This window comes from Rhinolophus sinicus, linkage group LG15 (genome assembly GCF_036562045.2).
Source record: "Rhinolophus sinicus isolate RSC01 linkage group LG15, ASM3656204v1, whole genome shotgun sequence".
NCBI classification, from domain to species: Eukaryota; Metazoa; Chordata; class Mammalia; order Chiroptera; family Rhinolophidae; genus Rhinolophus; species Rhinolophus sinicus.
In genome coordinates, this window is record NC_133764.1 from 26,706,413 (window position 1) to 26,721,027 (window position 14,615).

The 14,615-nt window shown below is 40.7% G+C and overlaps 1 long non-coding RNA gene across 2 annotated transcripts; it reads left to right on the forward strand.

Annotated features, from left to right (window-relative positions):
* Positions 1 to 11: 11 nt before the first annotated feature.
* On the forward strand, positions 12 to 14,013 carry LOC109448063 (uncharacterized). 2 transcript variants are annotated; one of them, XR_002137460.2, is made up of 4 exons: positions 12 to 338; positions 4,539 to 4,680; positions 6,818 to 6,938; positions 12,588 to 14,013. It is a non-coding gene; the product is annotated as an uncharacterized LOC109448063 (long non-coding RNA). The 2 variants fall into 2 exon arrangements; XR_012492144.1 differs by lacking the exon at positions 4,539 to 4,680 and having other exon boundaries at positions 12 to 264.
* The last annotated feature ends 602 nt before the right edge of the window (positions 14,014 to 14,615 follow it).

Below are 14,615 nucleotides of genomic sequence, written 5' to 3' on the forward strand. Positions count from 1 at the left end.
GGCACGTGGGCAGGTTTCGCCGGGACTTGATGAGCTGTCATTGGAAGGTGAATCCGGCATTTCCAGAGCTTCCTGCAGTAGTTTAGGTATTGAGGGGCGGGCCTCCTCCCGCCAGGCTCATTTCGTGAATGTCGTCATTCACGAAATTTCGAGCTCATTGGTACGAAAGCTCCAAGAGGGCGGGTGATTGGTTGGTTGCTGTTCCCGCCCCCGCTCCAGTCACCAACCATCTTGCAGAGTGCAGCGGAACTGCTACAGCCTGCGGTGAGGATAGCACTGAGACGTAGGAGTGGCGAAGTTGAGTCGCGGGCTGGGGCTAAGGGACAGCAGTACTTAAGGTCTCGCTGGATTTCCGCACCGTCCGCTGGCAGGGAACTAGAGAGCAGCGGGTGGCCTGTGGAGAGGGGTTCGGCTCCCTTTCCCTTCTCCCTGTGTAGGGCAGAGGCTCTGGGGATCCAAGCGCCCTCCGCTTTCCCAAGGGCTGTCAGGTTGAGGGAGCAGCCTGCTAGCCGGGCGGGAAAGGCTTTCGGAGGCTTTCCCCGGGACCCGGCGCGCACCTCGCCCACCCGCTCTGCGTACCCTGCAGGTCTTGCCTCTGATTCTCCCTGTTAGACAATTAGTGCTTGTGGCAGGGGAGACTGAACGTGCCAAAGAGGCGCCGCGGTCGGCGGCGTCTTCCTCCGGAGAGGCTCCTTCGGTGTGGCGGGGTTTGGGTGCCTCTGGCATATGAGTAGGAAAAGGCGGAAAAGGGAAAGCAGGAGGGAGAACCTCGGAGGTGTATTATGTGTGTTTAGGAGGGGTAATCGAGCAGGAGTATTTGCCTCACAGGGCAGCTAAGTGGGAAGTACCTTCTCACAGCATGTTCCTTACAGTTTATTCTTATCTGCGAGACACGAAATCTCTATAGTGTTGTCGCCCAACAAGATTTTGAGTGCTATGAGGTCCTGGACTTTCATATACTCTCTATAGACCTTTTCTGAAGGGTTAAAGCATGCCTCATTGCTTGGTTGCAGCAGTTCCCTTATAGCTCATTTATGCACAGGATAAATGTGTTCCTTTTATCTGGTCGTAGAATGGCATGGTGTGTGCTTGGACATCATTCAGGATGTTAAGCTACTGTAGGAATCTTGATTCTCAGAGGTAGGGCCTCTGGAATTTGGTGACTTCCCCTCTGAGGTCACTAGCAGCAGGATGAATAGATTGGCTGTCCCTGTTGTATCTTCCCTCTGCTCTGCCCAGGAGCAAGCTTTGCTTTGGTTAGCAGTTTAAAAGGGAAATTGTAGTATTTGGAACAAGGATGTGTGATTTTGTTCTTTTTGAAGAATCTTTGTAGACTTCCAGGAGCTTAGTTAGAGGCGAAGACACAATACTAGCTTTTAAGTCTTTAATTAGAATATCAAGCTCACACTACAAGTAGGCTGATGTGTTAAAAAGACTGTAAATTTCTGCAAAGCTAGTCTGTCTTTAATATTGCCTTCCTTTATAGAATCTATCCTGCACTCTATGAAAAATAAAATACTGAACATTTATGCTGTTGGAAGTCAGTTAATATAGTGATTACCTTTTGAGGGGTAATGATTGGGAAGGGGTACAAGGAGATCTGGATCACTCGTAATCCTCTTTTTGATTTGGTTCATGACATTTCATTAAACTGTACAGTTATCATGTGTGACATGTTTTTATATCCGTGTGTAAATTATATTTCAATAGAAAGTTTCAAAAAATTGGTTGAGAGTAAGGCGATGGTCAACCCTGGATACTATGGTATGGCCTCAACTTTTGCCTAGTTAATTTATCTGATTGTAGTGCAGTTTCCCAATGCTGTATTTCCTCACCTCTGAAAATTCTTAGTTTGTTTTCTGAGTATTGATATTGTCTGCTAGCCAAGGGAAACTACTAAATTTCTAAGAGATATTGCTATTTAACCTACTTTAAGAACTTTGCTTCACATATGTAAAATAAACTGGTTCTCTGCTTCATAAGTTTCGTTTCAAGAGAGTTTAGATGGGGCCAGCCCGGTGGCTCAGGTGGTTGGAGCTCTGTGCTCCCAACGACGAGGTCGCCGGCAGCCATCGTGAGCCTGAGCGCAAGGCTCAAAAATAGGAGCATGGGCCAGGGAGCTGTGTCCTACACAACTAGACTGAGAAACAATGGCTTGAACTGGAGTTGGGGGAGGGGGGTGGGGGGGGAGGAGTATTTAGATGAATTTATTGGGGCATTGTTTCCATACTTAAGGTGACTGAAGCCTGCCACCATAGTGGTCGCACTGAGACTGTGCTTCCACATATCCTACTTGGAAACTGCAGTGGAAAAAGAGAGTTTTCTAAAGGCTTAGTTGAGTTTCCTTTTGAAAACAAGACACTACTACTTATTGGCAAACTGTACTTAAAATTGTTTAAATTTTACTCGATGCCACCTCTAGTAAGAGACCTGTATTTTGTGTAGTTTGTATATCTCTGCAAAGAACAATTATTTGACTTGCCTTTCTTGTCATAAAGCTAACAGAATTCAATGACAGTGGAATGTTTTTGAAAAACTGTTTAATATCTGTTTGGGAAAGAAGAGATGCAGATTCTTATGGTGGGTTTGGGTGGAGTAGGAAAAACCACCGTCTTGTATAAATTGAAGCTGAGAGATTTTGTGACTGCTGTCCCTACAATAGGCATGTTAACGACCTGTGACAAGACCAATTTACAATTTAGCATGTTCTACTTTTACATGCTGCTTATATTATTGTATATTTCTTTTTAAAAATCTTGTTCGTCCCAACAGCATAAACTTTTTGAGGACAAAAACCATGTAGTATTTACTTTCCTAATTGCTCCCTGATATCTGTAGCACATTCCTAGGTTTACAGGGGAGTCATATGAACACATGTAGGCTAAGCAAATTTAACCCTATCTGCTTGGCAAAAAAGAAAAAGATAATAATGATTAAAACAGTGAGGGCAGTTATACCCTCCGTTTCTCAGCATGTGTCCCAGCCTGAGCCTCAGATGGAGTCAGTTTTCATTCCATCTTGCCTTTATAAGTGGAAACATCTCTCCACACTGAGTATGCGCCTAGTCTTTAAAGATGCAGACTTTCACCCCCTTCACTCTGGCTCAAGCCAACTACTTGAACTGGTGTCCAACTGAAGAATCTGATTTGTTCCAATGCTATAGAACAATCTGGCATGTAATTCTTCCTGGGAACCTGCACTGTGTTTTGTGGGCTGTTTAAGGGTTTTGCAAACGCAATTCTGACAGGACTTAATTTTTGCCTTAAGAACTGCTTCTGTGTCCAAACTCCAGAGTGAGAATAGGCTCCACAGGATGGCATGTGAATGTCAGTGTTCTGAATGTTGGAGTAGGCACAAGAACCGAATGATCAACTTCCAATTTGGGCAGGAGCTTCAGAGATTGCAACATTTGAAGACGGAGGAAACCAGATGGAGAAAATGTTCATACCCACAATTTAAAAAATGTTACTAATTCAAATAAAAATAGCATAATTGATAAATTTTCTCCAATTATAAAAATAATTTATGTGCCTATAATTTCATATGTATAGAATAATATAGACAAGTTTTAAAAAACTACTCCACTATTAAGATTTTGGTGAATATCTTTGTAAAATCATACACACACTGTTTTCCTATTTACTTTGCATTAAACAAAATGTTTGGACCTCTGTTTATGTCATTTCCTCTCTGTGGAATGCTTTCCTGCCTTCTTCCTTAGCTCCCTCCCCCGTTAGCTAATGCCAGCTCATTCTTTTGGTCTCAGTTTAAAACATTATTGCTCAGGGTCACCTTTCCTGACCCCTTGGACTGGTTTTCCCCTTGTTATAAGTTTCCATAGCAACCAGAACTGTAAAGTAACTCTCAGCACATTTGTCATTGCTTGCTCACTGTGTCCCTTCCTCCCAACACTAAGAGCAAGAATCATGTATGTCTTATTCACCACTTTCCCCAGTGCCTGGCAAATGCCTGGCACATAGTAGATGCTCAGTACATAACTGGTGAACGAATTGAATACCAAGGAATCGAGTCCCTCAGTATCCACACCCTTGTGCAGTCCCCTTCCACAGTGATGCAGAGCTTGGCCACCTTGACTTGCTTTGCCAAGAGGACATCAGTAAATGTCATTCAAAGATTTGATAAGTGCTTGTGCCTTGGGGCTTGTCCTCTTGGCACACTGCCACCACCTTCAGAGGATGCTCAATGCTCTCTGAGGATAAAAAGACCATCTGAAAAGAGAGAGTCCCAGCCCAGTTGCCAAGTGACTCAGTAGCTGAATGCAGCCACAAGAGGAAGCCCAGGCAACCCACAGAACTGTTTGTTGGGGAGGGAATCACTGTTCTAAGGCACTAAATTTGGGGGCTTAAATAATCTGATACAGATCAACATCAAATTTTAATAATTGGGTAGTATTCCATTATATAGCTATATTTTTAACAAATTTCCATTGTTGGATGATTAGGTTATTTGCAACGGTTTGTTTTTGTAAATGATGCATCTTTAACATTTTTGCAAACATGTATTCTATCTCCTTGCAGTTATCCCTGGAGGGGCACTTGCCATGTTAAAACTCATGGACATTTTAAATGTGGACACACATTGCCAAACTGCTCTCCAAAAAGGTTGTGTCACCAACTATAAAAAGTGTTCATTTCTCTGAGGAATTTGCCAGTGTGATAGGTGAAGAACACTGGGCTTCTATTGGAATTTCTTTTATTATGAGTGAATATATTCAAACATCCATTGGCAATTTGTATTTGTTCTTCTGTGACTTATTTTTAATATTGCTCAGCTGTTTTTCTGTTGGGATGTTTATCTGTCTCTTAATGATTTAAAGAACGACATCATGGGTCAGGAACAACTCTTGTCATGTGTCAGTTGTTTTCCAGCCTTCCAACTTTGTTTTTTCTGCATTTTGCCACACAGAGGTTTAAAATGATCAGGTAGCCAAATTCACCATTTTGTTTTTCTTCTTTTGGTTTCAGTATCAATTTTAGAAATGTCTTCTCCACTTCAGGATCATAAAAAATATTTACCAATATTTTCTCCTGCTAATTTTATGGGTTATTTTCATTTTATTTATAAGAACATTATTTCATCCATTTGAAGTTTATTTTGTTTTATGAGTAAGGTAAAGATTTTGTTATATTTGAATAGGCTGGTGCTGGCCAATAGAACTTTCTATAATGATAGACATGTTCTTTGTCCTTGCTGTCAGGTTAATACAAGGTATGACTAGAAGTGAGATTTGAAACTGAGCAGGCCCAGGTGATGGTGGGTCTTGACAGCCACGTTGGGGATATGGGTGTGGGAAGCCAAGGAGAGATTTATTTTTATTACATTTTAAATATTTCAATAAAACACGTGTGAAGAAGCAATATGACCACATTATGTGTTTTTGAGAGCTTTGATTAGAAAATGGTGAATGATTGAGAGAGGGAGAGTGGCTACGGGGAGATCAGTTTGGCTTTTCAGTAATTGACACCAGAATGGATGGTCTCTTGGATTGCGGTAACTTAGATATTTAGAAGGTTGAACTGATACAATTTGGTATTGAGATTTTGGTAGTGAGAGATTTGGGCATGTCAGGGATGCCTCCTAGGTCCCCAGCTTGTGGAATGAAGTCACTGAGGGGCTGGCAGGCTGAGCGGGTGGAAGTCCTAAGTTTTTTGTGTTTTTTTTTGACATGCGCTTTATTGGAGCCTTTGAGGCATCTAACCAAAGATGTTGGGTAGGAGGTTGGATTATGAGCCTGAAGCTCAGAAGAGAGATTTGGGTTGGGGTCATGTAAATCTGAGAGTTGTTAGCACAGTGATGGTCATGAAACCCCAGGAGTGACTGAGATTACCTAGCGGGGTGTGGAAAGAGGAGAATGGATGCGGCAGGATGTAGTCATGGGAACTCCATCGTGTAAGGGTCAACTGAATGTGGCTGAGCTCACTAAGGAGACTGAGAAGGCGCAGCCATAGAAATTGAAGGAAAGTGGGAAGCCAGGGAAGAGTTGCAAGATGGGAGTGAGCAGTAGTGTCAGATATAGTCAAATTTATCCGAACTGGAAAACGTTTGTGGATTCATTGATACGGTGATCGCTGCTGACCTTGGTGAGACCAGATACGGAACACGGTGAAGCAGAACTAAAGTGTTAATGAGCGAGGTGACAAAGCAGGTGCAGTGACTGCAGCTAAACTTCTTAGAAAAGTTTGACTTTGGAAGGGAAAACAGAGGGTGGTAGCCGGTGAAGGTGGGAGATTAAGGAAAGGTGTTTTTGTTTTTGTTTTTGTTTTGAGAGATGTCAAAGACTTCACTACGCATGCTAAGGAGAACAGGTTGGAGATATTTGGAAGCGGGGAGAGAATAACAGTAGGGAGATTCCAGACAACGTGGGTAGATTGCATCCGGCATATAGGTGGATGGAACTGGCATCAGATAGCTGCCCCTTCTATTGTTCCAAAAGGGAGGGAGAAAAGCATGGGTGAAGACGTAGGAAGGTTTCTACATTGTGTCGTGTGAAGTGAAAGTCAGTCCCATTAATGGCTTCTGTTTGTTCTGAATTGCACTGTAAGGTCTTTTACTGAGAGGAAGAGAGAGGTGCAAGGTTGGAGGTTGGAGAGAGTAGAGGTTTGAGACACCTGTCATGATAAATGGGAGAGCAAGCTTACACATTGCTTTTTAAGTTACAAATCTTTGACTAGCAAGCTACTTTCTAAATTTAAAGTCCAAATGTTAAAGCTGTCCAAATGTTGGTTGAAATTATTTTGATTTGGATTGTTCAATCAGCAGAAGTCTTCATTAGAAATTCTCCATCTTTTCAATTTAGATTCCAGTGTGGAGATGGTGGAATATAAAAATAATCAGCTTCACAATCTGGGATGTCAGTAGCCATTGCAAAATCACTTACTTTGTGATTTTATTGGAGACATTACTTCAAGGACACTAAGGTAAGGGTTATCTAGTCTATAGCTTTGGAGCCGTTTATATTAAATGTGTCTAAAGATGGATGCTTGAAGCAAAACCTTGTGGTTCTCTGTTTTATTTGGACTATCAGTCATTCCTTCTCTTTTGATGGCCCACTACACTCACTGGAGAGGTTTCTTTTTGAGAAATGGTCCCTGCGTTCCTAGAAAAAGTCCTTAGGCTTTAATGGCCTACGTAAGAAACTCCTCTTAAAAAAGAAATGGTTAGAAAATGGTTATTATGATGAATTTCATGTTTTGTTTGAGAGTTATATGTACCTTAGATGAAGTATGAGTTTTTGAAGAATTTGAATTCAGTAAACTCTTTTAAACCTGTTGAGAATATCTAAAAATCATGCCTCTGGAGAGAAAGAGATGAACAAAGATGGCTGAAACCCCAAATCCCAAATCCCAGCGTCTTGTGTGGTCACAGCCCTCCCTGCTGCCCCACTATTGTGCAGGTACCTGAGTAGGCATGAGTACCCCAGGTCATTACTGGATTTTTTATCATTGGTTTCTTCAAGATAAAGGTTTTAATGTGTCCCTCCCCCCCCACCCCGTTCAATCAATCTATTTGAGTTTCTTTCATTGGTTATATTTTGGATAAATGATACCTTACAGAATATTGCCTGTCAAGATATTCATAAACTAGTCACATTGTTTTTACACCCTGATTCTCATGTAGAATCATAACCATATGGCATCTACAAATTACTCTTTAGAATTTATTTGGAGTCATTTAATTTTGAAGTTTCTGCTACTGATGGTGTTTTCATTGCATGCGTTTCATAGTACAGACATATTTTCAGTCTTTTCAGACCAAATACCCAAGTCAGCTGTCGCTTTGTATGTTATATCATTATTTTAGCTATTACCTTTAGCACTTAGCTCTAGTTATTTTCTCAGCTTATAGATTTTAGAATGTCTTTCCTCAAAATAGTGCGCTCATTGTTTTTTTTTTTTTTTTTACTTAGTGGAAAATTTAAAACAAATACAAAGAAAGAAAGGCTACATAACGAGCCCCCATATACCGATCACCCAACTTCAACAGTTATCAATTGATGTTTTGCCCAGAGTATATTATAGCAAATCCCAGACATGAAGCCTTTTACTTATACATTCTTCAGTGTTTATTTCTAACTGATAAGGCCTTTTCTGTTTTTTTTAAACATAATCTCCGTGCCATATCATGCCTCCAAAATTAACAATAATTCTTGAATATTTAGTAACCAGTTCTTGTTTAAATTTTTCCAATTGTATCAAATATGTCCTTTCTACATTTGATTTGTTTGCATTAGGATCAAAGTTCACACTTTGCATTCCACTGTTATGTCTCTTTAGTCTCTTATTCTACAACACTCCTTCCTCCCTTTTTTCTGTGCCTTTTTTTTGTTGTTAGGTGTTTATCCCACATTCTTGATTTGGCTAATTATCGTGGTTTCATTTAACTTGTTTGCCTCTCTATGGATATCCTATAAAACGGTAGTTTATTTTAGGGCTTAATTAGATTCTGGTTCATTTTGGGGGCAAGAATACTTTATAAGTGGTGCTATGTACTTCCACTTAGGTATCACATCTTAACACAGAAGTGTGGTTGTCACACTTTTAGTGATAAGTGGGTTCAGATGGTCTCAACCTAATTCCCCCAAAATGAAGCTCCCCATTAACCTTTCACCCAATGGTTTTAGCATCCATTGAAGACTATTACCTAGATCCATTATTTCATTAGGAATTACAAAATGGTGGTTTTTATAGATCTTGTCATCCCTTCTGCGTTTATTAGCTAAAATTCTTATAAACAGCGAATTCCCGTATTAAATAATTTGGTTTCTCTGAAATCTAGTTTGTACAAGAAATGCAGGGAAAATGCTTAATTCTTTCCCTTTATTGATTTTCAGTGAAATGACTTAATGCCCTAGCGACTTTCATGAGGACTCTTAGGTGTTTATATTGCTGTGTTTAATCCATTGCAGACAATATTCTTTTTGAGCTCAGAGGAGCCATTTATCTTGGATTGGCACTTGCCATATTGGCCAAACCATTCTAATTCCTCCTGTATAAAAACTAGAAAACATGGGTTTGAACCACAGCTCTGCTATGAAACCTTGGAAAAGTTAAGTCATCTTTTTCTGTCTCAATTTCCTTAACTGTAAGATGGAGGTAATACCCATTATGCTGGATCACTTGGCTTAAATGAGATTAATTTTGTAAAATGCTTAGTTTTATGGCTAGAAGGTAGCAGACACTCAGATGGAAGCCTGTATTTGTCTGTGTTCTCCAGAGAAACAAAACCAATAGGGTGGATGGATTTAAATATATGAAGAGATTTATTATAAGAAATTGGGTCACATGTTTACGGAGGCTGAGTAGTCCCAGGGTCTGCAGTTGGCAAGCTGGGTACTCAGGATTGTACGTTCCAATCCAAAGCAGGAGAAGACCAATGTCCCAGCTACAAGACAGGCAGAGAGAGTGAGTTCTCTCTTCTTCCTCTTCTGTGTTCTATTCAGGCCTCCTGTGGATTGGATGAGGCCCCCCATCTTGGGGAAGGCAATCTGCTTTACTCAGTGTGCTGATTCAAATGTGAATGTCACCCAGAAACACCCTCAGGGACACACCCAGAGTAATGTTTAACCAAATATGTGGGCACCCAGTGGCCCAGCCAAGTTGACACATGAAATTAACCTTCACAGGTCCCAAATTGTCAGAGGTTTTACTTCATTCCCTGGCAGGATTCCTTTTGCCTATCCTATGCTTACTTGGCACATTAAATCACCAAGTAGAAATACCTTTTTGTTCTCAATCTTCTATTTATAACAAGTCTGATTTTACTGAATTTCAGTAACTATTCCTTTGATAGAGGGAAACTGGCTATATTCTAGGACCCTAGGGCAGGTCATTTAGACTCATCATGAAATTAGCAAATGGGGCCTATTTGAAGAATGGACTTGCTATCTGTGGTGGGTCCAGGTGTCTCAGCCACAAGTAGTCTTGGATGCTGTCCCTATTTTTTCTGCCAACTTCTCAAAGGTCAGGCTGTCTTTTTTAATAAAAATTTTCTTTTTCATCAGTATATTGAATATGACAGACTTAGTGAAAGCGTTTAGCTCTCTATTAAGACACTTAACTGTGTGTAGGTTTCACTTGGATAGACTGGAATTTGAACTGTTTGTGTGACTCCTTAGTTGATGACATTGTAGAGAATGCATAAAATGGTCCATTAGTTCTCACATGGAAAGAGTTTTCTCTTTGATTGTAGGTTATTTTAATTTGTTAAATAGCAATATATTTATATGGTTCAAAATTAAAAAAGAAATAAAACTATATAATGAAAAGGCACTGGCTCATTCCAGTCTCCTATCGGCCCAGTCCCCCTCCTGTAGACAACAACTTTCACTTCTTGTATATCCGCCCAAAGATATTTTATGCAATACAAGCAGCTATAGATATATATCCCTCCCCCTTTAAAAAATGAATTGCAAGAGAACTGACTCTGGGTGGTGAACACGCAATGTGATATATAGATGATGTAATACAGAATTGTACACCTGAAATCTATGTAACTTTGCTAACAGTTGTCACCCCAATAAACTTTAATTAAAAACCCCCCACAAATTACAGTATACTATTCATGTGTACATTTACCTTTTCTAGGTTCTTTTAGTTCAAAAGTGTAGTCAGTCTGATGCTAGGTTCTTTTGTTTCTGATGTAAGGATACATACAAAGCAGAGTATAAAGTAGGACCTAAATATTTATAAATCTTTATTTTTATTAAGAATGGCAAAGGGATGATATGCCAGCTTCCACCCTGTCCGTTTTGCACTGGAGACTAATGATCTAAAGATCTCTTCAAATTTCTGGATAACCTGGTTTACTTAGTGATGATCAGAGTCCAGAGCTGCTGGTAGCGTTTTAATATTTGAGGGGTGTTTTGGATGTTTTAAATGTTTTGAAAAAACATCTGTGCCATAACATGCATGCTTTGACTCACATGCAGGCCCCAAACATTCAGAAGCTGTGAGAGCTCCCGTCCGCCCGAGTGGGAGGCAGTGGCTGAGTGGGCCGGGGATCATGGAGGGAAAGGACGGAGGGCCAGATTGGTTTTCCCTCTCAGACATAGTGGTGAAATTTCAAAGAGGGAACCTCATGTCATCTCACTGCCCTTTCCTTAGCAGCAGCGCCCCTAATGCCATGTCCCTACAAGTGGCGGCTTAAGCTGAGCGCGAATACCTCCACTCACAGGAGGCCGTCCTGAGGCAGCTTATTGTACCTTCACTTCTGTTGACTCGTTATCACGTTGACTTCCTGTACGTTTTGCCCACTGACCTCCAATCTGCTTATAGAGCTACATAAAACTAGTTATACCTCTTTATGTCAGAGCCCTTTAGATATTTGAAGACAGCTGTCAGTCCCCGCAATGAGTCTTCTCTAGGTAGAATGTCCCCAGTAATAGCAATTGTTTTTCTTAGGACATGGTGTGTGATTCCTTTGCCTTCCTATCACTCTTTGAATCCCTCCCGTTGGACTGTGTGGGCTCTGGCCCTGACCATATAACATTCCCAGGATATTCTGACCGACATACACTCAAGCGTTACCCTACTGTTTGTTGGATTTTCAAAAAAGAAAATAACAAATTATTTTTTTTAATTATAAAAACAGAGCATGTTCATGGTATAGATATGCAAATAGTTCAGAATATCAAGTGAAGTGAAATATTTTAGTCCCATTCCTCAGAGTAAAACATTGCTAAGTTTCTTACCTCTCTTTCTAGAGATATAACTTTCTCTGCCTATATAAGCAGTTACATGGTTGCATTCATATTTAAGTTCTGAAGAGCATAGCCTACATTCTGTTTTGCAACCTGCTTTTCCCCTTAGCATATCTCTGACGTTCTTCCATGTCAGTTCATCAGATCTGCCTTATTCTTGAATGCCAACTAACTCAAATTTAGTTTGAGCTTACTATGTGCCAGGCGCAATTCTAGGCACTGGGGATACATCAGAGAACATGATAGAGATTCTGCCCTCTAACACTTACATTCTAGTTAGAGGCGATGGGTAATAAAAAACGTGCTAAATAAGTAAATGTATAGTCACATGTGCTAAGTGCTGTATTTAAAAAGATTAAGGAGATGAGTTTGGAGAGGTCATGTGGCAGAGGTCATGCAGGCCTTGCAGACCATCATAATGACCCTGACCCCAAGACAGCGGGAGCTGTTGCAGGATTGTGACGGAAGAATGACTTGATCTGATTTTCACTGATCGCTGGGTGGAGGATACACTTTAGGGGAGCTGAAGCAGGAGCAGGAGACCAATTGGGAGGTTACGTCAGTAATCCAAGTGAGAAAAGATGGTGATGAGATCGGGGGTGGCTGTGGAGGTGGTGAGAAGTGGTCAGATTCTGAATGTGTTTTGATGGCAGAGCCAGTAGGATTTCCTAACGTGGGGTTGTGAGAGTTGAGAGAGAGAGAGGAAAAAATGGATGAGTTCAAGGTTTGGGGCCTGAGCCACTGGAAGACTAGGGTTGCCATCAGCTGAGATACGACTGTGGGTTGGGACAGGTTTTGGGGGAAGAGTGTAATATTTCATTATATGAATACAACATTGTAAACTGACTTTTGAATATTCTCTTTCAAGGATCTCCCCAGTGCTATGAACACAGCAGAGGTAACAGACAAGTTTGGCTTACATTCCCTTCGCCAGAAAAACTGGTGCATTCAGGCTACTTGTGCCCCATGAAGATGGGCTTTAAGAAGGCCTGGACTGGCTCTCCAACCAGCTCAAAAACCGGAAGTGATTGGGAGCAATCCATTCCCTGAGCATCATGGCAAAATCAGTTGGCCTCTTCTTTGTGCATGGGTGTGTGTGTGAGGAGCCAAGCGTGGATGTGTGGCTGGGAGTGGGGGCAGCTTTCTCACATCGTGCATGCATAATGCTCTAAGAAAAGCAGTCAACATTTTAAGAAAAAACAGTGTTATGTTTTAAATGCTGCCTTTCATTTCAGTAGCTTTGATGATCATTTCTACAGTTGATGGAGGAATCCTAAGGGCTTACCTGTGCACTAGCCAGAGTGGTCTTCATGGGGCAAAGGAGGAGGAGAGTGGGTGCGAGGACCGAGTTCAGTTGTGCAGCCCTGGCTCTGTTGTCTCTGCATAGCTGGTATCTATAAAAAGGAAGGAACTGTCCTTCTTTCCCATCACTGCCAGAGCTAGCAGCTCACTTTTCAGTGCTTTAAAGCAAACGGTCCTCAAGAGAGAAAAGGCATTTGCTTACCATTGGTTTGAAATTCGCATTTGAACTTTTCCCTTAAGTTATATTCCAGCCTCGACTTCCTGGTTTATGTGCTTTATTTCAAGGAATCAGTGATCTTTTTCACTAGAATACCCAGATTCCAATAACAGTATGAAATTATCCAGTCCTCTCCTTATGCTAGCTCCTTCTGTCATTTGCCTCTTATTTGCCAAATGGAGATCATGTGGGGTAGCAACCCAGAATGAGGTGAAGGCTCTTTATTGGGGCCACACAGTCAAGCGAAGAGTCTGGGTAAAGGAAGCAAGGTGACAGTCATGTTTGAGTCCTTGTGTCACCGCCTCAGGTTTCAGGCTCCTGAGACTGCTACTCCCACTTTGTTTGCTCTGTGCTGAATGTTCTATGCTCAAAGCAGGAGGTTTTACTCCCGGGATGGAATCGTCACTATGTACGGTATCTTAGTATGACTTCTGGTTTTGGTTAGTTTCTGTTACCAGAACTACACCTGTGAGTTCTGAGAATTTGTGAGAGAATCAAGCGGTTCATTTGGGGGACAGAATTCTGGGCAACTCCTGATATTACCCCCGAGCTGGTGCTGAATTTTGCTGTGAAAACTGTCTTGTCTGAGAAAAAGAAATCCATCCAAATTGGAAAGGAGGAAGTAAAATTGTCATATGCAGATGACATGATACTATATATAGAGAACCCTACAGACTCCATCAAGAAACTATTAGAGCTGATGAATTTAGTAAAGTAGCAGGATACAAAATTAATATTCAGAAATCAGTTGCATTTGTATATACCAAAAATAAAATATCAGAAGGAAAAATTAAGAAAACAATCTCATTTACAATTGCTTCAAAGACTATAAAATACCTCAGAATAAATTTAACCAAAGAAGTAAAAGAACTGTACTCAGAAAATTATAAGACACTGAAGAAAGAAATTAAAGAAGATATAAATAGATGGAAACACATACCATGTTCATGGATAGGAAGAATTAACATAGTTAAAATGTCCATACTGCCTAAGGGAATATACATAGTCAACACAATTCCTATTAAACTACCAAGGACGTTTTTCACAGAAATAGAACATATAATCCTAAAATTTATATGGAACCATAAAAGACCCCAGATAGCCTTGGCAATCTTGAGAAATAAGAACAAAGTGGGAGGTATAACAGTACCTGACATCAAATTATACTACAAGGCTACAGTAATCAAAACAGCATGGTACTGGCATAAAAACATACACATAGATCAATGAAACAGAATAGAGAGCCCAGAAATAAATCCATGCCTATATGGTCATTTAATCTACAACAATGGAAGCAAGAATTTATGGTGGGGTAAAGACAGTCTATTCAATAAATGGTGCTGGGAAACCTGGACAGACACATGCAATAAAATGAAG